Consider the following 23,904-nt stretch of genomic DNA (forward strand, 5'->3'; position numbering starts at 1 on the left):
TTCATTTTCAATAAATGGTTGATCAATTCTTTTCTGCCTCTGCAACTCCCTACACAGTAAATGAAGATGCATTTTTTTTCCCAGACAAAAATCCAGCATCTTAGGGTATTTAAAATTAGCCCTGTATACATTTACAGAGTAATGATTATTCTGCATTTCATCTGAGGCAATTAAAAAGCATCAGGATGACATTTAAGGTGATATTTTTTTCCCCCCTTCCCCCTATGTTAAATAATTATAAATAATAATAATGATTAAAACAAATTATTCTGTTCCTCCCAGTCTGGATCAACCTTTAGGTTAATAATCTAAATCATTAAAATTCATCTGTCTCTCAAAGGATTGAGTAGTTTAAAAAAGAAACTGGAGGAACCTTTCAGCAGAAGGGTGATTGATAATTACCAAAGCAAAGATGTTTTGTGCTTAAAAATTGTGAAGGCTCAGCAGATTGATTTGGGTTATACATTGGTCAGGCTGAGGAGGTATTTCCAACAGTTCAACATGTTTTATCAACTGACATCCTCATCATGGGATGGTGCAGATTAAGTCCAGGCTTGCTTCTTAGTAGATTGGCTCTCAGGAATTTGTGGTTCAGAGCTGTAAACTCATTGTGTGACCTCAGGTCACTGAGGGCCACTTTTGGAGATTATTATTTAATTACAGTGGGAGTTAGGCTCTTACATATCATTTATTTTCCCCCTCTTTTTTTCCCTTAAGTTGCCTCTGTGAGTGAGATTTCACTTGACTAAGTTCAGTCATCTAAATTCCAGCTGTCTAGACCAAGCTACTACTGCTCAAGGGAATAACTAGTGGTATCTATCATTCCCTTCTGCTTTAGGGTGGGTTGATTTGTCCTCACATCTCTTTAGTTGTGACACAAAGCACCTAAACAATTGGATCATCATAGAAAGGCTTAGGTTGGGAGTGACCTAAGAGATCATCCACTCCAAGTTTCTTGTTGTGGGCAGGAATGACTTAGGTTGGGACTGACCTAAAAGATCATCCACTCCAACCTCCTTGCCATGGGCAGGAATGACTCTCAACTAGACTCAATCTCATCCAACCTGGCCTTGAATATCTCCAGGGAAGAGGCATCCACAGCCTCCCTGGGCAGCCTATTCTGGAGTCTCACCATCCTCATACTGAAGAACTTCTTTCTAAGATCCAGACACCCACATGATAAGTCATTCTGCAGCCTTCCTGTAGAACCCCTTCAGGCAGGTCTAAGGTGTCCCTGGAGTCTCCTCTAGGCTGAACAACCCCAGCTCCTTTAGTCTATCCTCAGTGGAGGTGCTTCAACATTTGAATCATCTTTGTGGCCTCCTACAGTTCTGTGTCTTTCTTATGATCAGAACATCAGAACTGGATGCAGTATTTGAGGTGAGTGCTTCACAAGAGCAGAGTAAAGGGGCAGAATCCCTTCTCTTACCCTGCTGCCACACTCCTCTAGGATATAATTTGCCTTCTGGGCTACATGAAGGCACTGCCAGCTTACAGTGAGCTTCTCATCTCACCACGACAATCAAACCCAAACAATTAGATATTTATGCCTCAAAACTAAATAAGACTCAAGTTGTGTCTCATCCTCTATAACCATCAGCACTCTTTTCCCATCCACATTGCAAAGATAATGTGGTCAAAACTCTGAAATACTCTTTTAGCCTCCTTATTGACAAGAGCAACCCAAGATGACTACCTGAAACATATGTGGACTCTTTTGGACTTTACATGTCTTGAGATGATTAGAGGCTTGCTTGGGCACAAAGAGCTAAAGAAGAATGGATTTCCAATACAGAAAGGAAAGATAAGGCTCCCCTCTGGGCTTTATTGGATTGTGAATTGCTCCACCTATTTGCAGAGTTTCTCAGAAGTAGCCTGTGCTCATCCATCTTCCCCTCCTCCCTCGGGGCTATTAAATCTCTTCCCACCCTGCTAAAACCAAGCCTTCAGGATGTCTTAGTAAATTGCTGTTCTTGCTGAACGTGCCTATGCTTTGCAGGAGAACAGCCCCACCAAAGTTAGCAGGGCCAAAGAGTTCCCCATCTACAGAACACAGAATTAGGAGGCTCACTCTCTGTCTTCCTCCCTCCCTTTTTCCCTTCTTCCTCCCTCCCTCCTTCCCTCCTTCCTTCCTTCCTTTCCTCCTTCCCTTCCTCCGTCCTTCCCTCCCTCCCTCCCTCCTTCCCTTCCTTTCTTCCTTCCCTCCTTCCCTCCTCCTTCCTTCCTTTCCCCCTTCCTTCTCCCCTTCCCTCCTTCCCTTCCTTTCTTCCCTCCCTCCTTCCCTCCTTCCCTCCTTTCCCCCTTCCTTCTCCCCTTCCTTCCCCCTTTCCTTCTCCCCTTCTTTCCCCCCTTTCTTTCCCTCTTTCCTTCCCTCCTTCCTTTCCCCTTTCCTTTCTCCCTTCCTTTCCCCCTTCCCTCCCTTCTTTCTCCTTTTCATTGCTTTGGGGTTGTTTTTATGGGAAGTTATTTGTCTTTTTGGGGGGAGGTATTTGAGGTTTTTTTTTGGGGGGGGGTATTTGTTTCTTTGGTTTTTGTTAGATTTTTGTTTAAATTGCTTCTGGCATTTTTTGTTTGCTTGCTTGGGTCTTCGTTTGACTTGGTTTTGGTGAATGAGTTTGCTGGGGGGGTTGTTGGGTTTGCTTGGGCTTGATAGTTTTGGATTGTTTGCTTGGGGGGGTTATTGGTTTGTTCTGCTGGGTTTAGGTGGTTTGGTTTGGTTTGGTTTGGTTTGTCTGCTGGGGATTTCCTTGGCTCGGGTGGCTTTTGTCTCTTTGGGCTTTTTGTTTGTTTGTTTGGCTTGTTTGGGGTACTTTTGTTTGCTTGCTTGGGGGGGTTTATTTGTTTTGCTTGGTTTGGGTGGTTTCGTTTGCTTGCTTGGGCTTTTTGGTTGGTTTGCTTGCTGGGGATTTTTGTTTGTTTGCTTGGGGGGGGTTGTTTGTTTTGCTTTGGGTGTTTCGTTTGCTTGGGGCTTTTTGTTCCCTTTGGTGGGGTTGTTTATTTCTTTGCTTGGGACTTTTTGTTCACTTTGGTAAGGTTGTTTGTATGGTTGAGGGTTTTTGTTCACTTTGGTGGGGTGGTTGTTTGCTTGGGGCTTTTTGTTCACTTTGGTGGGGCTGTTTGTTTGCTTGGGGCTTTTTGTTCACTTTGGTGGGGTTGTTTGTTTGCTTGGGGCTTTTTGTTCACTTTGGTGGGGTTGTTTGTTTGCTTGGGGCTCCTTGTCCCTTTGGTGGGGCTGTTTGTTTGCTTAGGGCTTTTTGTTCACTTTGGTGGGGCTGTTTGTTTGCTTGGGGCTTTTTGTTCACTTTGGTGGGGTTGTTTGTTTGCTTGGGGCTTTTTGTTCACTTTGGTGGGGTTGTTTGTTTGCTTGGGGCTCTTTGTTCACTTTGGTGGGGCTGTTTGTTTGCTTGGGGCTTTTTGTTCCCTTTGGTGGGGTTGTTTGTTTGCTTGGGGCTTTTTGTTCACTTTGGTGGGGTTGTTTATTTCTTTGCTTGGGACTTTTTGTTCACTTTGGTAAGGTTGTTTGTATGGTTGAGGGTTTTTGTTCACTTTGGTGGGGTTGTTGTTTGCTTGGGGCTTTTTGTTCACTTTGGTGGGGCTGTTTGTTTGCTTGGGGCTTTTTGTTCCCTTTGGTGGGGCTGTTTGTTTGCTTGGGGCTTTTTGTTCACTTTGGTGGGGTTGTTTGTTTGCTTGGGCCTTTTTGTTCACTTTGGTGGGGTTGTTTGTTTGCTTGGGGCTCCTTGTCCCTTTGGTGGGGCTGTTTGTTTGCTTGGGGCTTTTTGTTCACTTTGGTGGGGTTGTTTGTTTGCTTGGGGCTTTTTGTTCACTTTGGTGGGGCTGTTTGCTTGGGACTTTTTGTTCACTTTGGTGGGGCTGTTTGTTTGCTTGGAGGTTTTTTGTTCATTTTGAGGGGGGGTTTGTTTGTTTGCTTGAGGTCCTTTTTGCTCGTTTTGGTGGGGTTTGTTTGTTTGGCTTTTTTGTTCATTTTGGTGGGGTTGTTTGTTTGCTTGGGGTTTTTTTGTTCATTTTGGTGGGCTTTATTTGCTTGCCTGGGGTTTTCTGTTCATTTTGGTGGGATTTGTTTGTTAGCTTGGCTTTTTTTGTTCATTTTGGTGGGGTTTGTTTGTTGGCTTGGCTTTTTTTGTTCATTTTGGTGGGGGTTGTTTGTTTGCTTGGCTTTTTTTGTTCATTTTGGTGGGCTTTGTTTGCTTGCCCGGGGTTTTCTGTTCATCTTGATGGGGTTTGTTTGTTTCCTTGGCTTTTTTGTTCATTTTGGTGAGGTTTGTTTGTTTCCTTGGCTTTTTTGTTCATTTTGGTGAGGTTTGTTTGTGTCCTTGGCTTTTTTGTTCATTTTGGTGGGCCCTTTTGTTTGTTTGCTTGCTCGCTTGGGTTTTTTTGTTGTTGTTCATTTTGCTGGGTTTTTTTTTTTTTTGCTTTTTTATTTGTTTGCTTGGGTTGGTTGCTCTATTTTCAATTCCCAAACAAATTTCTATCTTCCCATCTAGCTTTGCTGCTCGCATCCCCTCCCACATTCCCTCCCTCCCCTGTCGCCTTATCTTCTTTAGGTGTGCGTTGCAGCTCAGGAGTGCTGCAGCACTTCTAATTCCAGCTCAGATTGAGCATCCAGTGAGGCTCCTCTCTGCAGCCCCAGCAGGCAGCGGTGGCTTGCTGCAGACAGGGCTGGCGCTCCCTGGAGAGCAGCCCTGCTCAGGAAATGTAGCTATTTCCGCTCTTGGCTGCAGCCAGGAAATGAGGAGGCAGCACTGAAGATATTTTCTGAACTTGACAGGATTTTCTTGGGCTTTATTTTCTTTCTTTTTTACTCTTCCCCCCCCCCCCCCACTCCTTACTTTGGAGCTAGGACTGCTCAGGCTGGCGCATCCCACAGCGAGGGGTTTATTGAAACCCCTGGCCCAAGGAGGTGATGCCTGAAGTTCAGGTTTGTGTCAGATCCCCCCCAAGTTCAGCTTGAAGGTTTGGGATTTGAAAGCAGCTCAGTGTGAGCAAACCATCCGAAGGTTTGCAACCAAAATAGTACACATGACCTCAGAAAGTGTTTCTGCTTGCTGCTGCTGCTGCTGCTCTTGTTTGCTTCTTTGTTTGATTTTAGTTTGCTTGGGGTTTTGGTTGCTTTGAGCTTTGGGGGTGTTATTGATTTCTTTTCGTGTGTGTGTGTGTGTGAGTCTTCTTGTTTGTTTTTCATTCTGGGTTTGGGCTTTTTATTGACAGAGAATTAAAGAGTTTGGAGTCTCTTCAGAATGCAGAACCTTCTGGGTGTTGCACTTGTTGAAATTCCCATCTGCTTCTGCCACAATCCAAAGGGTTTCAGATCCCACGCTCTGATACTGGCCCACTTCTACTACATTAATTTGAACTAGGCTTTCTTAAAAGGAAGCTCACAAGAATTTAAAGCAGTCAAGGGTTTTAATGGAACTTTTAATGGAAGATGTGTGGCTAATCCCCTAGATTGTTTAAAAAAAAAACCTAAACCTCCTCCTTATTAGTGTCAATATCCTGTGAATTTACGCTGCAAGCAGAGGTTACAACACTGCAAGTCAGCATTTGCAATGAAAACAAAGAAATCATAGGAGCCTAGAATCAGCCAGCTTGGAAGAGACCTCCAAGGTCATCCAGTCCAACCTAGCACCCAGCCCTAGCCAATCAGCATAGAATCAGTCAGGGTTGGAAGGGAGCACAAGAATCAGCCAGTTCCAAGCCCCCTGCCTAAGGCAGGGACACCTCACACTAGATCAGGCTGTCCAGAGCCTCATCCAGCCTGGCCTTAAACACCTCCAGGGATGAGGCTTCCACCACCTTCCTGGGCAACCCTTGGCTGGCTCTCACCACCCCCATGCTGAAGAACTTCCTAACATCCAGTCTGAATCTACCCATTTCCAGCTTTGTTCCATTCCCCCCAGTCCTATCACTATCTGACACTTAAAAAGTCCCTCCCCAGCTTTCTTGTAGCCCCCTTAAGATACTGAAAGGCCACAATAAGGTCACCTGGGAGCCTTCCGCTCTCCAGACCAAACAGCCCCAAATCCCTCAATCTCTCCTCACAGCAGAGCAGCTCCAGCCCTCTGCTCATCCTTGTGGCCCTTCTCTGGACACCTTCCAGCATCACCTGGAATCCTTCTCTTCTCCAGACTGAAGAGCCACAGCTCTTTTAGCCTGTCCTCATAGCAGAGCTGCTGCAGCCCTCTGATCATCTTGGTGGTCTTCTCTGGACTGGTTCCAAAACTTCCATGTCCTGCTTGTGTTAGGGGCTCCAGAACTGCACACAGTACTCTAGGTGGGGTCTGAGGAGAGCAGAGGAAAGGAAGAGAATCCCCTCCCTTGCCCTGCTGGCCACACTGCTCTTGCTGCAGCACTGGCAGGGGCGCTCTCCACTATACCAGACTGCTCAAGGTTCTTTGCTGGCAGATAAAATGGGAGCTACCTTTGTCAATGTGTTGTGTTGTGGTAATGCTTCAGAAGCAGAGTTGCAAGCCATGGGGCAAAATCTTGCCGCTGCTTTACAGAGCCAAACAGGAGCTGGCCTAAGTGTGCATCTTGCCAGAGTTTACTCTAAATCTGTGACTTGCTGTGGTGCTCTGGCATTGCCCTGCTGTGTGGTGCTTTGCTTTCCACAGGTAGATCTGTGTTTAGGCTGGCAGAGCACATTGGGTGTCCTCCTGGTGCAGCTCTGTTGCTCAAAGCCTGCGGACTCTATGCCTGAGGAGACAAAACAGGGAAGGAGAAAAGGGAGGAGCAGCTTGCTTGTAGTCATCCAGAAGGAAAACATCAATCTTCTGACCTGCAGTACAGTGCTTGTTCCCTTAGCACCCCCTGCCTCACAAGCCATGGCCCAGATCTTCGTGTGTGTGATAGTCCCACTGAGTTCAATTGTGGCTAAGGAAACACAAATATTGTTGCTTACATGTGGCAGAGTCGCTCAGGCACTAATCAGATGAAAACCAGAGATAGCCATCTCGGCCCTATTAGCTGCATCACACAATTCATCACTCAAGTGGGTAACAGGGCTCAATTAGGCACTTGTGAGTTTGGCTGGGGCCTGCAGGAGAGTGCTGCCTTGTGTAATTCTGTTTGGTTTGGGTTTTATATAGTAAAGCACAAATAACATTTGCTCATGAGACAGGCGAGGGACACACTGCCAGAAATAGAGGCTCCCGACGCTTATACAGGATGTTGCTGTGGTGTTATCATATGATTCATCCACTATGAGTATGAACAATTGGTAACCTCAAGACACTCTCACTTTCACGCCCTCTGACACACATACCAGGGAGGACAAATACCCTCAAGATGAGTACAACGTTCATCTTGGGATGTTAACTCGTAGAGGTTCAGTGCATTTCAGGTTCGGATGGGAAAGCCTCAACTTTGCCATCCAGCTCTTGAGCATGGGGATGTGAAGGAGGTTTTTCTGTGTGCAGTGTGTTGTGCTTGCTCAGTAAATCCTCTCTGGAGGCTGACTGACCGTAGTAATAGAGGCTATAAACGTGGTCCCTGGTGAGAACCACTGAAATAAGAAATGTGGGAAGGACATGGAACTGCTGGAGCGGGTCCAGAGAAGGTCACAAAGATGTTCAGAGGGATGAAGAAGTTTCCCTATGGGGACAGGCTGAGACAATTAGGGCTGTTCAGCCTGGAGAAGAGAAAGCTCCAGGGACACCTTAGAGCAAACTTCCAGTAGCTGAAGGGGCTACAGGAGAGCTGGGGAGGTATTATTTACAAGGGCTTGTAGTGATAGGATTAGAGGGAATGGATTGAAGCTTGAGGAGGGCAGATTTAGACTGGAGATTAGGAAGAAAGTCTTTTGAGTGAAGGTGGTGAGACACTGGAACAGATTGCTTGGGCTGATAATTGAGGCTCCCTTCCTAGAGGTGTTCAGGGCCAGGCTGGATGAGGTCTTGAGCAAGCTGGTCCAGTGGGAGGTGTCCCTGCCCATGGCACGGGTTTGAAACTGGATGGTCTTTAAGTTCCCTTCCCACCCAAACCATTCTCTGAGTCTATGAAATCAATTAAGAAGAGACTAGACTTGGTCCAGATGGGCTGACATAACTGAACTGGATGCAAGAGGTAAAGTATCTGGTAAAGCTGGATGACCAAAGACATTCAGGTGCTTGCAGGAGTGTTGTTCCAGTGAAAGTCACAGGATCACAGGATGTTAGGGGTTGGAAAGGACCTCTGGAGATCATAGAGTCCAACTCCTCTGCCAGAGCAGCATCATACAATCTAGTGCAGATTTCACAGGGATGCATCCAGAGAAGGCTTCAAAGTCTCCAAAGGAGACTCCACAATCACAGAGTTAACCAGCCTGGAAGAGACTTCTGAGGTCATTGAGTCCAACCAATCACTGAGCCCTTCTAATTAACTAAACCATGGCACTAAATGCCTCATCCAGCCTCCTCTTAAACACCTCCAAGGATGGGGACTTCACCACCTTCCTGGGCAGCCTGTTCCAAAGCCAATCACCCTTTCTCTGAGGAACTTCCTCCTAACATCCAGCCTGAACCTGCCCTGGTGCAGTTTGAGGCTGTGTCCTCTTGTTCTGTCACTGCTTGCCTGGGAGAATCTCTCTGGGGAGCCTGTTCCAAAGCTTCTTTGTCTGAATGTAAGCTGGCAGCTATGCATCGGTAGAGCAGTAACAGCTTGCATTTGAGAGCAGCTGGACTTTGTGACTCGTAGTTGCAAACTTGCATGTCCTGAGCGTGCCTTGCCTTGGATAGCAGCTGGATAATGGATGAGCTCCTCTGCAAGCCCTTCTGCTGTAAGCGTTTTGTCGTCTTCTGTACCTTAATGCTGATCTTCCTCGTAAAGGGCTGAGGGCCACCGCTGGGGTGCGGTTTGCAGTCCGTTCTGCTGAGCTGCATGGAAGTGCATTGCGCTTGCAGAGGTTGAGCCGGGCGCTTGCTTGCCCTTGGTCACCCATCTTTCGCTAGCCACTTTGCCTTGCAAACTCGCAGCACTAGATGGCAGTGCAATGGCAAAAACCTGCCCTGCGCTGCCGGGCGGGGAGGCAAATGTCACCTGAAACAGTGGGAATTGGCATGCAAAACAAGCAGACCTTAAAATGCCTCCTCAACATCCTTAAAGCCCCGGGATGCTCTCCCTAAAGACCTGGGACAAGGTCTTTGCTTATGACCCAAAGTCATAGGAGCTACACCAAGCGATGCTACGCGCAGGTTTGGCCCCTGAGAGCTCACAGCATGCTGGTGGCTTGCAGGTATATGATATTAAGGCAGGAAATGTGGGTAAGGGTTAAAATGCAGGAAAGGGTAAACAAAACAAAACAAAAGAACAGGCTGGTTGGTGTTCAAAATTCAGTTTTCACTCAGTGCTTCCCCACAGGACAACGTTTGGAGTTGCTTTGCAGTCACAGGCTTTGGTGGTGCAATAAATTAAGCTGTAGGTCATCTCATTTCAGTTCTCTTGAAAGAAACAAGACAACAACAACAACAAAAAAAGGACTCTGCAGCATTCAGTCCTGTTTTGTGGCCCAAAGGGGAGTTGAAATGGTATTGGTTTGCTTTTCTGTAGGGAGAACTGTGTCCCGTGAGCCCATGTAATTGGAGTGTATGGAGTTCTTGTGCTTGCCTGTGTTTTTCCAGGTCTGGATTAGCACCTTCATTTATGAGCAAGTTTTTAACAAGGAGGAAAATGTCACAGCACAGCAAAATAAACATGGTAAAAATCAATGGCAGAAAGGCAATCTCCACCAGGCTAAACATCGTCCTCTTTGGACGTCATGAAGACAGCTGTTGACTGAGAGTGAGATCTGAAGGTCTTTGTTAGGAAACGTTATTGCTGAGATTTTCACTGTTTGGATTTCCTGTTTTCCTCACTTCTGAACCCTTTAGCTTTTGTAATCTAAGCAAGGTCAGGTCTGGTCATCCGTGGGGAAACAGACTGACCGTGAACAACAAGGCTATGTGCTGCGAGAACGGCGCTGGGGAGTCAGTAGGTGAACGGTTGGGTGGGTTATGGAGGCAGCCAGGATCCTCAGCAGAGTCTGCTCTGACCTTCTGTCTAATGCTGGCCATAGGACTTCCCTAGCTAGGTTTAAAGAAAAAAAAAAAAAAAAGGCAAAATCTAGCCTTGATTTTAGAAAGTTGAGTGCTGCAAAACCACCCACTGGCCTTCAGAAATGCTCCCAGGGGTTAACTGCTTTTGGCTGTTAAAAATTAGTGTCTTATTTTGGTCAAAATCTACTCAGCTGTAACTGCCTTGCCACTGCAGTTGCTTATTCCCCTCTCTGCAGACAGAAGAGCTCTCGTGGAAGTCATTTGTAGAACTTCTGATGCCCAGTTATGATACCCTCCAAAGGATTCTCCAAGAGGCATCATCTTCCAGAAGAGATGTGAAAGTCAGACTGAAAACACCTGATCTCTATCAGAACCCATACTTACTGAAGAATGTGTCAAAATGCATTGTTTGGACCACCCCCAAAGTCCCCTTCCAGTACCAGTGCCCTAACTTTAACAGTCCTGATCTGAAGCTGTGGCCCCCTGCATGCACACACCTTTGTGTCTCCACGTTTGTGGAGCAAAATCATTGCTGTCTGCCAGTCCAGTTCTTTGTGTAGAGCCTGAAGGAATGACTCCCATAGGGTACTGAGTTCATTCTGACTCCTGCCCATGCAGTTGGCCTTGTTTCACCATCCCTGGAGTAAGAGCAGATATTCTGCTTAACCGGCATCAATTCTGCTTAGGACTGTCTCTGCCAGCATCACTCTTTTCCTTTCCACCACTCATTTTCTTGCTTCAAACACTGAAATAGTTTAGATCTGCTCTGGAAAGTGGTCTTCACAAAGCTGGGATGTTGCCTTCTCTTCCTAGTTCTGCATGGCCTGTTTTCTCTCAGTGATACCTTGGCTTTTCTCAGGGTTATCATGGCACAGCTCATCCATGCTCTCAAGGTCTTTCGTGGTAGTGAAATCCTTAAGCTGCAGCTGTGACTGAGTTCAGTTGTTTTGAAGGTCAGCTGGGAGGACTTCCACAGGGTAGCATAGAATGGCTGGATTTGTTCCAGAACCTCCACCAAGCATCTTGGTTTTCACTTTCAGATTCATGGGTATAGAAAGTGCCGTGCAGACATCGTAGGACTCGATTCTCTTCTCACTTACAGTGCTGGCTTGAAGAAGGGCAGAGAAATCACCTGGGCTATATCAGTGTAATTTGTGTGTTTGGGCTCTTGGCTTGCTGGATGTATGCAGCTTCAGTCAGGGTGTCAGGTATCTGGAGGTGTCAGGGCTACTCTGCAAACTCAAGTAGGATGCTGAATGAGAGGACCCAGGGTCCTGCTGTCCTCTCAGTGTACGTGCCTGAGTGGGGCAATGCACCCCATCTCTCCTTCTGCAGAGCAGGTGGACTGGGCAGCAGCTCCAGTTCTCCCACTCACTGACCCTCTTAGCAGTGTTGCTGCAACAGGACATTGTGATTTACAAGGCCAGGCCAGCAGGAAATTCCTACCTCCGCCCCCCGGAGAGAGGAGGAAGCAGGAGAAGTTCTGTGACTCAGAGTCATGGCTGAGTCACTGCAGACAGGGTTCCTGGGGTGGTTGGTGCTCAGCTCCCACTAACCTTTACCTTGACCCTGAAGTGCAGCTGGGATGAACTTGCACTTCTGCACTGGTGCCTGGAGTTATTGGGGGGAGGGGAGGGAGGGGTGTGTGTGGAGATGAGAAGCTGCTGGTTCAGTTAGTGCTGAATGCATAACTTAGGGCAGGTGCCTGGCAGCTTATGATCATCAGCAGGGTATTTATTTGGGATCAGAAAACATCCTTAGCTGGACAAGTCTCTCATCTGTCTTTGGCTTACCACAGACTTGCTGAAATTGGATGGGGTCATTTGCTGTCTGGTCGCAGATAATAAATCAAAGGGCTGGAGAAAGTGCAGGAGAAAGGGCATGAACTGACCAAACATTTAGCTTATTGTAGTAAGCCTCAGCCCAGCCAAAATGAAACTTTCCCAGCAAATTTTCACTTATCTCAAACCCAGTTACTCCCTGTAGGCAGCTGAGTAGTTCAAGTAAATAGAGGTCACTTTACCTTGACTAAACAATGACTTTGCTATAGTCAGTGCCAGCTATGTCACAGTTACAAAATGTACTTTAAAGGCTGGCTGGCAGCAGGCTGCCAGGGTGAATGAACCAGTCAGTCTGGTCTACTTTGGGCAGGATTTAGGATGCTTAGTTAGATGAAGCTGTGGTCGGATCAGCTGATCCTGTTCTTTGAGTGGGGATATAGTATGCAAACGAGCAGCCGTGTACAAGGAGGAAGCGAACAGGAGCTGGGGGAGTGGAGGAGGGATGGCTTTCCTCTGATGTCAAAAATCCCATCATTCAGTGCTCACAGTGAAAAAGACAAGAGGAGAAGAATGTGGAGAGAGAGAGGGAGAGAGGCAGAAGAAATGAAGGGAAAGGACACACTAATTTTTCTCCCTAAACCTGTAGGCTAACACTGTCCACCCTAATAGGATGGAGACACGAGCCTGATCCCGAGTGCCAAGTTCTGAACAGCCTTCCAAGCCCCAGGGATTGTTTCACAGCCCCATCCCGATCTGGACTTGGTTAGTACTGTCTTGATATAAATAATCAGGTAGATAAAAATTGTCAAGAAACTTGCTGCAGTTTCCTCAGGGCTCTCTTTGTGTTACCTTTTATTTCTGGCAATTGGAATTTTCTGCTGGCTGGCTGTGTTTGTCAGAGGTGTTAGATCTCCAGCTCTCCTAGGATTATCTGCAGGGTTGGGAGGAAGGACCAGAGCTGGCTGGAACCGAATTAGCTCGAGCAGCAGACGCAAGGAGAGCTGGAGTTGCCCTGGAGCTCCGTCCAGGTTGCTAATTCTTCCTTCCGAGGGGTTGGTTTCAAAGAGATGCCAGATTTGTCCTTCGTGCCTTTCGCTGTCTGCCGTTGCCTGTAATTAGTTTCTCAACTAGGGGGGAGGGGAGGGAGGGGAAGGTAAAAAACAACCCCACACATTTTTTTTTTTGGCAAAGGGTTGTTTGCCTAAGCAATTAATGAAGTGCTGATTTTAAAAGAATTTGAATGAATCCTCTTCCACTCCTGTGTCAAGCATGGATTTTGTATTAATCACTGCGCTGCTCGCCGGCTGAATAAGCGCTGAAAAAGATGCACAGAGTAAAAATTTCCTCAGGAAATGAATCAGACAAGGAGCCTATGCCTCATCTTGCCTCCTACCAACGAAGAAAGAGAGGATTTTGTCAATGGTGGGTCAGTTTACAAACGTGTCCTTTGCAGTGTGACTCAGAAGCAGTGATACATTTTGCAGCAATGCAACCACAGAGGCAGTTTAAATCCAGGACCGAATGCCAGCTAAAGATAAATAGAAATGAATCCTCATGCCTGTAATAGTAATGAGAATGAAAATGCAACCTGTCAGATCTGCTTGTGTGGCAGCCAGCTCTTGCTGCTTTTTAAACCAGTGTTTAAACTCTCGCTTTCATGGGAGCAGAGTAATCCCTTGGGACATGGTCTTGTGATTTCCGTTTGCTGATAAGCAAGGCAGAGATGTGGATTACAAGATGCAGATGGTAGAGTACCTACCCTGCTGTAGGCACCTTTGCTACACTGGAGTAAGGATGAGGAGGAATGGGTTTAAACTGGCAGAGGGGAGATTGAAACTGGGTGTTAAGAAGAAGGCACTTAGTGCCATGGTCTAGTTTATTGGATAGGGCTGGGTGCTAGGTTGGACTGGATGATCTTGGAGGTCTCTTCCAACCTGGTTGATTCTATGATTCTATGATTGTTTGCAGTGAGGGCGGTGAGACACTGGCACAGGTTGCCCAGAGAGGTTGTGGATCTTTGATCACCTTCGGTGCTTCTGTGCTCCACAACCTCCCTGAAGGTGTTCAAGGCCAGATTGGATTAGTCCTTGAGCAATCTGTTCTAGTGGGAGGTGTCCCTGCCTGTGGCAGGGGGTTGGAACTGGATGATCCTTGAAGGCTGCCTGGGGAGGTGGTGGCGTTGCCATCCCTGGAGCTGTTCAAGGCAGGATTGGACGTGGCACTTGGTGCCATGGTCTGGCCTTGAGCTCTGTGGTAAAGGGTTGGACTTGATGATCTATGAGGTCTCTTCCAACTTTGGTGATCCTGTGATACTGTGATACTGTCTCTTCCAACCTCAACCATTCCATGATCCTAAGGAGAGGGGCCAGCATTCCAGCAGAGTACAGCCTTCAGCCGAATGTGAATGCTCCCAGGAGAGCATCACCTCAGTGCCAGGAGGGGATAAAGGAGTCAGGAGCAGGTGGGATGCAATGCTGCTGTCTCTGGGACTGGCTGCAATGTGTTACAAGTGCTGAGATCTCCAAAAATGCTGAAGGAGATTTTCTAGTTCTTTCTTCTTTCCCAGGAGCAGCAGCCTGTGTTAGTGTTAGAGCTCTTAAGAGATGTGTAAAAACTGTTGTCACAAAACTACTGTCAAGATTTGTTGTTGTCACTTTAATTGTGGGTGAGATAATGGAATTTAGCAGAAAATCTGATCTGAAATACAGCAGTTTGAATACTTTTTTTTCCCTGCTGCCACTTCCCCCAGTGTTTGCTGAGACTAACTCTTGTAAGTGTGGTAGCACTCATGTTGTTATTTCACTTTACTTGAGTTTCCTTGTGGTCACCTCTCGCTCACCAGGCTTTAAAATGTTGGGCAAGAGAACAGACGTGGATCAGATTCTTAGGGGGGGCTCCAAAGCCAATGGCACTGTCACCATTTATTGCTGGCCAAGATCCATCCATTGGTATCCTAAAGTGTGATAAGATGAACACCTGAGATGCTGCAGGTCTATTTTGCTACAGATAACATCCATCCTTGGAAAGCCTTTTGTATGAAACAAGTTTAGAGCCACAGATTGCAGCATGTTTCTGTATTAGTGTATGTGCAGGCATTCAATCTCGAGGCTCAAAGACCATCACGGCCTGCAAATATTGGAACATTCCTTTGTCAAAGTGATGGCACTCAGGCAGCACCCAAAAAAACCCCTCAAACATTTGGAAGTGGGATGGAGCAGAGAATGGCAGACCTGGAGTCAAATAGAAGTGTTCTGAGTCACTGGCCAGCACTTTAAGATCAGTCCTCTTCTCTTTAGGATGAAACAATTCTTACCAAAAAAAAGAAAGAGCCAGAGGCTCTTGATTATCCATGCAAAACAGGCCAGGGCTTTGATTTGTAAGGTTTTGTCTGACACCATTTAAATGGATGAAGCTCAATTTAGATTCCAAAAGCCAAATCTAAATTTGATGGGTGAGACATATACCTTTCCTCTCTTATCCTGAGGCATCGTTCTCCACCCTTCCCTTTACCTCCTCCAAAAAACAAAGATGCTACCTAATGCTTTGAACCAAGAAAGCATATTTCAAGATCAGTGTGGAACAATTAAACCAATGATCTGTATGCTTCAAGGAGAAAACTGAGCTGCAGTAGCTCTGCTTTGACAGGTCTTTGGAGGATTGCAAGGAAGTTACACCCACTTCATTCATGATAATCGGCTGTTTAACGCAGAGCTGCTCAGTGTTATGAATGAAAGGGAGCATGTTTTGGCTTGCAGAACAACTCACAAATCTAATGCTTCACTCATCAGATAACCAACCACATTAAAAAACCAAATCCAAACCCCACACCAAATCCAAATCTGACTTCATCCTTGAAATGAAATTAATGAATGCAGGAATCAGTGCGGGGGGGGAGGAGAAACCCACCCAACACAGCCAACATCTAAAACTACAGGGAGCTCCTGAAACATTTTACCTTGCCTTGCTGTCAATTTGTGAGTCACTCTGGCTGGACAAGTTGGGGGGGGGGGGGGGGGGGGAGGAAATATGCAGCCTTTAAATGCAGCTTTTGATCAAGGCAAGAGCAGGTCTTGGTGGGTTTTATGCATTTGATTAGAACATGATGAGCTGCTGGGTTTCAGATTGGTTTGGTGGCAAAGGGCAGACAGAAGGGAATAGCCTGGAGAAGAGGAAGCTCAGGGCATAGATCATTGCTGTCTGCAGGTGCCTAAAGGGAGGCTGTAGCCAGGTGGGGTTGGGCTGTTCTGCCAGGCAGCCAGCAACAGAACAAGGGGACACAGTCTCAAGCTGTGCCAGGGCAGGTTCAGGCTGGATGTCAGGAGGAAGTTGTTGTCAGAGAGAGTGATTGGCATTGGAATGGGCTGGCCAGGGAGGTGGTGGAGTGGCTGTGGCTGGAGGTGTTGAAGCCAAGCCTGGCTGGGGCACTTAGTGCCATGGTCTGGTTGATTGGCCAGGGCTGGGTGCTAGCTTGTGCTGGCTGAGCTTGGAGCTCTCTTCCAACCTGCTTGATTCTATGAATCAAATATTAAAGGCATACAGAATATATGGATCTATAGAAGTAATATATATTCATTGGGATGGGGTTGTAGGGGCTCTGTGCTCTGCCTAAATGGCTCTGCTGATCATAAATCCATTGATTTCTACTTATTGAACCCAGCCTTGTGGAATACCAGGCTTTTCCTAGGTATTGATCCTGGTGGTCCTTTCCAACCACAGTGATTCACAGTGATCAGATGTTGTGCTGAGGAATTTGGGTTAGTCAAGGACTTGTCAGTGTGAATTGGACTCAAGGAGCTTGAAGGTCTTTTCCAATCTAAAAGAGTCTGTGATTCTGTTGTGCAGCTGCTGGAGCTGCCTTGCATCAGTTGTGCCAAGGGAAGTATAGGCTGGATGTTAGGAGGAAGTTCTTCACAGAGAGAGTGATTGGCATTGGAATGGGCTGCCCAGGGAGGTGGTGGAGTCACTGTCCCTGGGGGTGTTCAAGGAAAGACTGGATGAGGCACTTAGTGCCATGGTCTGGTTGACTGGATAGGGCTGGGGGATAGGTTGGACTGGATGATCTTGGAGGTCTCTTCCAACCTGGTTGATTCTGTGATTCTATGATTCATGCTTGGCCCCACTGGGTTTCTAGACTCTGGAGAGTCTTGGATGATAGTAGGACTCCTTAGAAGTTATTGCAGGTAAATCTAACTTAGGATCTCTTGAATTAAGACAATTTAAGGCTATATTTCTACCTCTCCTTATTCCCAGCTGCTTTGCTAATAAAATAGCTCATTGAAAGAGCAAAGTTCACATCCAGCCCACTGCATCCTTTACCAGGCCATCATCATCTGCTTGTGCCTGGGCAGGAAGGAGCACAGTTAGTTACTCTGATCAAATAAACACCCACAGGAGGTTGCAAAACGTTTGACGTGGAACTAAACTGAGTGTTTGTTAATTGTAGTTTTGGAAGAAATATTTATAATCATTTCCCTTTCTGGTTCTCATCTGGCTTCAGGGCTAAAGTGTCAGATCCAGATATAATGATGGTTTTCAAATGGCATTTTTCAAAGCATTGCTTGTTTTCACCATTTGTCTTCTGAGGGAAGTACATCCTCAAGTTTATCTGAGAAAGACATGGTGATAGAGGTTGATTGAGTGATTTTACCAAGAATGGGTCAATGGTAAAGACTGGGATTAGCTTTCTAATCCAAAAACCATTACAGCAGATGTGTCTTTTGAGCCTAGGAACATCGAAGCATATCTCAGTGCATGGGTAACTCCAGACCTGTAGGATTCAAGCACCCCACAGCACTACATCACCATAAGCTGGGGCAGTGCTTTCTGTCTTACCCTTAGAGTCCTGCAGAGGGACCTGGACAGGCTGGATGGGTGGGCAGGGGCCAAGGGGATGAGACTGAACAAGACCAAGTGCAGGGTTCTACACTTTGGCCACAACAACCCCAAGCAGCACTACAGGCTGGGGCCAGAGTGGCTGAGAGCAGCCAGGCAGAGAGGGAGCTGGGGGTGCTGGGACAGAGGAGCTTAAGAGGAGGCAGCAGTGCCCAGGTGGGCAGCAGAGCCAATGGCATCCTGGGCTGGCTCAGGAGCAGTGTGGGCAGCAGGACAAGGGAGGTTCTTGTGCCCCTGTGCTCAGCACTGCTCAGGCCACCCCTGGAGTGCTGTGTCCAGTTCTGGGCTCCTCCATTGCAGAGAGCTGTTGAGGTGCTGGAAGGTGTCCACAGGAGGGCGCCAGAGCTGCTGAGGGGCCTGGAGCAGAGCCCTGAGAGGAGAGGCTGAGGGAGCTGGGGATGTGCAGCCTGCAGCAGAGGAGGCTCAGGGCAGAGCTCATTGCTGCCTGCAGCTCCCTGCAGGGAGGCTGTAGCCAGGTGGGGTTGGGCTCTGCTGCCAGGCAGCCAGCAACAGAAGAAGGGGACACAGCCTCAAGCTGTGCCAGGGGAGGTCTAGGCTGGATGTTAGGAGGAAGTTGTTGTCAGAGAGAGTGATTGGCATTGGAATGGGCTGCCCAGGGAGGTGCTGGAGTCGCTGTGCCTGGAGGTGTTGCAGCCAAGCCTGGCTGGGGCACTTAGTGCCATGGTCTGGTTGATTGGCCAGGGCTGGGTGCTAGGTTGGACTGGCTGAGCTTGGAGCTCTCTTCCAACCTGCTGGATTCTGTGATTTTAATAGGATTTTAATAGAATCATAGAATGAACCAGGTTGGAAGAGACCTCCAAGCTCATCCAATCCAACCTGTCACCCAGCCCTGTGATAGATGCACCAGAAGAGTCCATGCCTTAGCTAAGAGCTTGGAGAGTGTCTGTAGAAGAGGTATTGTAGCTTTGATGGTCTTTGGATCCATTTAACTTCACATTGCCAGTTTGTGGTCCAGTGTAGTAGTAATAATTCTTAAGAGTCTCCAAAATCAAAGGTAAGAAAATAGGAAATGGGAAAAATTCCTAGAAAATAAGACAGTCCTGGAGCAGCTTAAAAAAAGTAAGGCCTAAGTTTCCTACACTTGAGTGTGAATTATTCCTAGATTCTTAGAATGCTTTGGGTTGGAAGGGACATTAATTAGGAGAGTAATTGGCTTGTTCAGGAAGCCTAGGAGAGTGTAATGTTGCTTTTGGTGTCTCCTGTGCTGCCACTGCAGTATCATACAGACAGAGAGGCTGAGGCAGCTCTTTTGTATCTGCAGAAATCCCAGAGAATCAGAAGAAAGAAGCAACTGATGGAATTTCCATTATGCAGCCAGGGTATGAGGCTGAGAAGGTGCAGTCTGTAGGTGAAGGATTGATGGGAGAGCCATGCATCCATAGGGCTGCGAGGAGGATGAGGGGACTGGAGCACTGCCTGAGGAGGAGAGGCTGAGGGACCTGGGGCTGCTTAGTCTGGAGAAGACTGAGAGGGGATTTGATCAATGTTTATCAATATCTGAGGGCTGGGGGTCAGGAGCAGGGGGGACAGTCTCTGCTCACTGCTGCCTGGGGTAGAGCAAGGAGCAATGGATGGAAGCTGCAGCACAGGAGGTTCCAGCTCAGCACAAGGGGGAACTTCTTGACTGGAAGGGTCCCAGAGCCCTGGCACAGGCTGCCCAGAGAGGTTGTGGAGTCTCCTTCTGTGGAGCCTTTCCAGGCCTGTCTGGATGTGTTCCTGTGTGACCTGAGCTAGATTGTATGGTCCTGCCCTGGCAGGAGGGTTGGGCTCAATGATCTCTTTAGGTCTCTTCCAACCCCTAACATGCTGTGATCCTGTGGTCCCTTCATACTTAAATACTCCAAATACTCAAATCCAATACATGCATTGGACACTGTGCTTGCATTTCTGGCACTGACCTTTCTCTGCAAGAGTGAATTTGACTTGAAAGGAAGCTAAACAAAATCAATGGGAGAAAAGTCAATTCCTTGTGAGGATCTTTCAACTGTTCAGTAGCAGAGAGTCTCTGATGGAAGGTGGGAAACCAGTTTGTGCTCATCCTTTTAAAACTAGAATAATTCCCAGGCCAATGTTCAGCTAAAGACAGGCTCTCACTGGAGCCCTTTTCACTTTGCAGTCAGATAAATAAATGAATAAATGAAGCAAGGTGCCCTGTGGGGAAAATGGTGAAGTCAGAGCAAGGCAAAGGTGGGTTGAATGGTGCCTAGGAAGGGAAAGAGTGTGAGGGATCACTTCTTTGTCTGCTGCATACAATAAGCTAATGTCCTTCTTTCTTTTTTTCTGCTCTGTAGAGCTGTGTTTGGGGAAATGAGGAGCTGAGCAGATCCTTTTTTATTTCCACTGGTTTTCAGGGTGAGTGAACTCTCTTGTCTTCACTCCTGCTGTCATGTCCTCTGCAGCTGAGAAGTGTGACTTAGGGTTCAGAGGAAAATCTCTCTTGTTTTAATCTTTGCACTGATAACACTGTGCTTAATTTAGCAGCAGTGAGGCAGAACATTTGGATTTTGTCATCCATTTCCAAACCCATTGTTGGCTTATTGCTTTGTTCCTACCCTTACTGCTTGGTTTAGCTTTACATTTTATTGTAAGTGCCAAAATATAAGTTATTGCCAATGTGATGATGAATTAACTAATACTTTCCTCTGCCCCAAGATGGGAAGCCTTTATCTGAGCAACCTCTTAATTATTATTTTATTTATTGCTCCATGGCTACCTCTAAATGGATTTGAGTTCTGCCCTCCTGAGAAATTTGGGCAGGAATTTATAGTCACAGAATGAAAGAACACCAAAGGCACCTTAAGCTTGTGTGTCTTAATGTTGGGATAATGTTTATCTATATTTTGCAAGCCCCAAGCAATATATTAGTGTCGTTGTCAAAAGTGATTGCTAGGAGTCCTGAGGCTTTCCAGCATGCTTGGAAATGCAGAAATCAATAAAAAACTTGGGTTTCAAGGGGCAGGGAGAATTGCTCAGGCATTCCAGAGGTAGCTCAGCTTAGTTGTCCAAAGTTAAGAGAGAAGCTGTGGGAAAAGCACAAATGGGAGACTTCCAGCTTAGCCAACCTATCCATGAGGATACTCTGCACTGCTGGTAGTGGTACAGATCCCTTCTTTCATGAGCTGGTAAATGGCTGCAGACCTCTCATCTCAAGTTAGTGTCTTTCCAGCAGGAGATTTGGAGTTGAAGAGAGAGTTCAGAGCTGCCTCCCACTGTGGGGATTGTTATTCAAAGTGTCATAAATGCACAGAATCGCAGAATTGAGCAGGCTGGAAAAGAGCTCTGAGATCATAGAGTCCAACCTCTCACCTAACCCTTCTCATTAACTAAACCATGTCATTAAGTGCCTCATGCAACCTCCTCTTAAACACCTCCAGGGGTGGGGACTCCACCACCTCCCTGGGCAGCCCATTCCATAGAATCATAGAACATAGAATCAACCAGGTTGGAAGAGACCTCCAAGCTCATCCAGTCCAACCTATCCCCCAGCCCTATCCAGTCAACCAGACCATGGCACTAAGTGCCTCATCCAGACTTTTCCAATGCCAATCACTCTTGCTGTGAAGAACTTCTTCCTAATGTCCAGCCTGAACCTTCCCTGGCACAGCTTGAGGCTGTGTCCTCTTGTTCTATCCCTGGGTACCTGGGAGAAGAGACCAACCTCAGCCTCCCTTCAGGTAGTTGTAGACAGCAATGAGGTCTGCCCTGAGCCTTCTCTTCTCCAGCATTAAGACAAGAACATAGATGGGAGTAGTTTCATTTGAATAAATGAAAGGGAAGAAGGAAAACTGAGTTGACCTGATAATAAATTTATTGGTGGTGAGATTGGTTACCTCATTCCCTTGCAATTAAGGTTAGACAGTAGGAATGAGGTAAGTGCTTACTTTATGGCACTGCTGAGAATCTTGCCTGTGGGCAAACATTAATGCTGTGGAAGTGAGAGAGATTGCACACACCAGGTAAAATTCCCACCACAAAGAAATGGCAGGGCACCATGTAACAGACAGTGCCTAGAATCTTGGAATGCTTTAGGTTGGAAGAGACCTCAAAGCTCATCCATTTCCAACCCCCCCATAGGCAGGGACACTTACCACTAGGACAGGTGACCCAAGGCCTCATCCAACCTGGCCATGAACACTTAAGACTTACAGAAGCACTGTGAAGTGTACCAAAAGATGAACTGACCCAGTCAAAGCAGTTGTGAAGGGCTTCATCTCTGGGGGGATTGTCACACTTCTCTTTGCACTGAGATCCATCCCTTTCTACCTCTCCTCTTAGGTATGTTCTACAAGAGGGAGCACATGTCTAACTGATGTCCCCAAGTGCTGTTGCAGATTACATATGCCTGCTGTGCCACATAGTGAACAGTGTAGGCAGCCTGATAATTAGAGCATTGTCTTGGTTGGAAAGGGCCTTTAAAGTCATCGAGTCCAACCATCAACCCAACACCACCATGGCCATTAAACCTTGTCCCCATAGTGCTATGTCCACATGTTTCTTGAAGGCTTCCAGGGATGGCCACTCCAAATTGATGGCTTGCAAACTGATCAGTAACTTTTGTGCATGCCTCTAGAATAAGCATACCAGCTTTGTTCTGCTGCTCTTGAATTCTGGGCCCAAATGTCTTCTGCTTTTATTAAGCCCTGTGCATGGATATGTTGGCACCTGTTAATCCTCTGGATTCATTGGAGCTTAAATTAGAAGTGTACAAGCTTTTAGAAGTCTTACAGCTCCTCTTGACTTCAGTGGGGTTATTCTGTGCCTGCACGGTGTGAATAATAAGCTGTTTTTAGAGGGGCTAAGGGAAATCAATGATGGATTCAGGGAGTGCAGGCAGAGGTGTCCTCCTTTTCTCTTCTCCCCAAAAGAGGATCTTTTACAACCACACCATTTTTATCTCACCCTTGCCATAATATATTTGCCTGAGCTTTCACAAAGCCAGATGCAGAGCTTTGGGTTTGACAAGATGAAGGAAGAGTGATAGGTGGCAGCAGCAGTCATGGTAGCATCTTCATTTCATCGAGTGCCTCAGGAGTTAGTGCAGGCACCTCAGATGTGGGACACTCTGGTTCAGTTACCTTCCCTGCCTTTAGGAAATCTGAACCACATCCAGCTTGCAGGAATGTGTGCTCAGCTCCAGCCTACCTTAATCTTCTTCCACTTTGCATGAATAACAAAGCATTGAAGGGGAGGGTTCACCTTCCTACCCCCTCCAGTGGTTGTCATGATCTGGCTAGTGAACTGTTTTATTTCAGTGACTATTCAGGTTGAGACTTGAGGACTTATTTGTGTGTTTTAACTGCTAGCTTTTTACTGCAGAAGGGATAGGTAGCCCTTGAAGCAGAGATGGAAGCCAGCTTTCCCCTTTGCCAGGTGAGTGCTGCCAGGCAGCACACCAGGGAGCTGTGCTCCATCTTTCAGTGTCCTGAATCTTTCCATCTTTATTTTTTTCCCCACAACTTTAAGAGGAAGTGCAATGAGTGACTCTAGAAAGAAGCTGGCAGCCAGCTGGTTAAGGCAGTGAACTCTAAAGACTGGAGAGCCTAAATGAGCAACATCAGCTTCTCCTCTGGACCTTTCAGCACTGCTCTGCTGCAGAAAGGGAGGGTGCTGTGGTTTACTTGCAGGGCTTTGCCTGCCAGTGGCTATGCTCATTGCACTTCATGCAAAGTGGGGCATGCATGGCAGCAAACTGGGTAGCTAAAATCTGATGTTTTGAGAATCACTTTCTTGGGCACCTCCATTTTCCATATTTCTGCCTAAGGAATCTGAGTAACTTTGCAGAGCAAGCCTGAGAATATTGAGGCAGATTCCCCACAGTGTGAATTTTACCTGCAAGAGTTGTAGCTCCTCTGAGGTTTTGATGAGCCTCTTTGTAAGCCACAGAAATGGTGTGGGCAGTGTACTGGTAGTGGTTGCTCACCCTCTTACAAACCTTAAAGGGAATTCCCAGTAGATGCAAAACAGCCCTAGAAGGGTTTGTGAAGTGGTTTCTTAACTTAAAGCAGTTGCTTCATGTTTAGAAGTTATGCCAATGGACCAGTGGCCAGCTCTGCATTTGGAGGGAATTAAGCTATGCCTCTGGGCTGTGCCATGGTGGCTTAGCACAGGAGTTCTCCTCTAGGGTTATGGAACTGCTGGCAAAACCAGGGAGATGAGAGCTGTTGGAGGGAACAAAAAGCAAACAT

The 23,904-nt window shown here is 46.9% G+C and overlaps 1 long non-coding RNA gene across 1 annotated transcript in view; it reads left to right on the forward strand.

The window, feature by feature from the left end:
- Positions 1 to 20,061, forward strand: part of LOC135191183 (uncharacterized) — a 46,608-nt gene extending 26,547 nt beyond the window's left edge. Inside the window, exon 4 of the long non-coding RNA XR_010308754.1 lies at positions 20,011 to 20,061. This is a non-coding gene — a long non-coding RNA (uncharacterized LOC135191183). The remainder of the gene's footprint in view (positions 1 to 20,010) is intronic.
- Positions 20,062 to 23,904: the final 3,843 nt, after the last annotated feature.

This window comes from Pogoniulus pusillus, chromosome 38 (genome assembly GCF_015220805.1).
Source record: "Pogoniulus pusillus isolate bPogPus1 chromosome 38, bPogPus1.pri, whole genome shotgun sequence".
NCBI classification, from domain to species: domain Eukaryota; kingdom Metazoa; phylum Chordata; class Aves; order Piciformes; family Lybiidae; genus Pogoniulus; species Pogoniulus pusillus.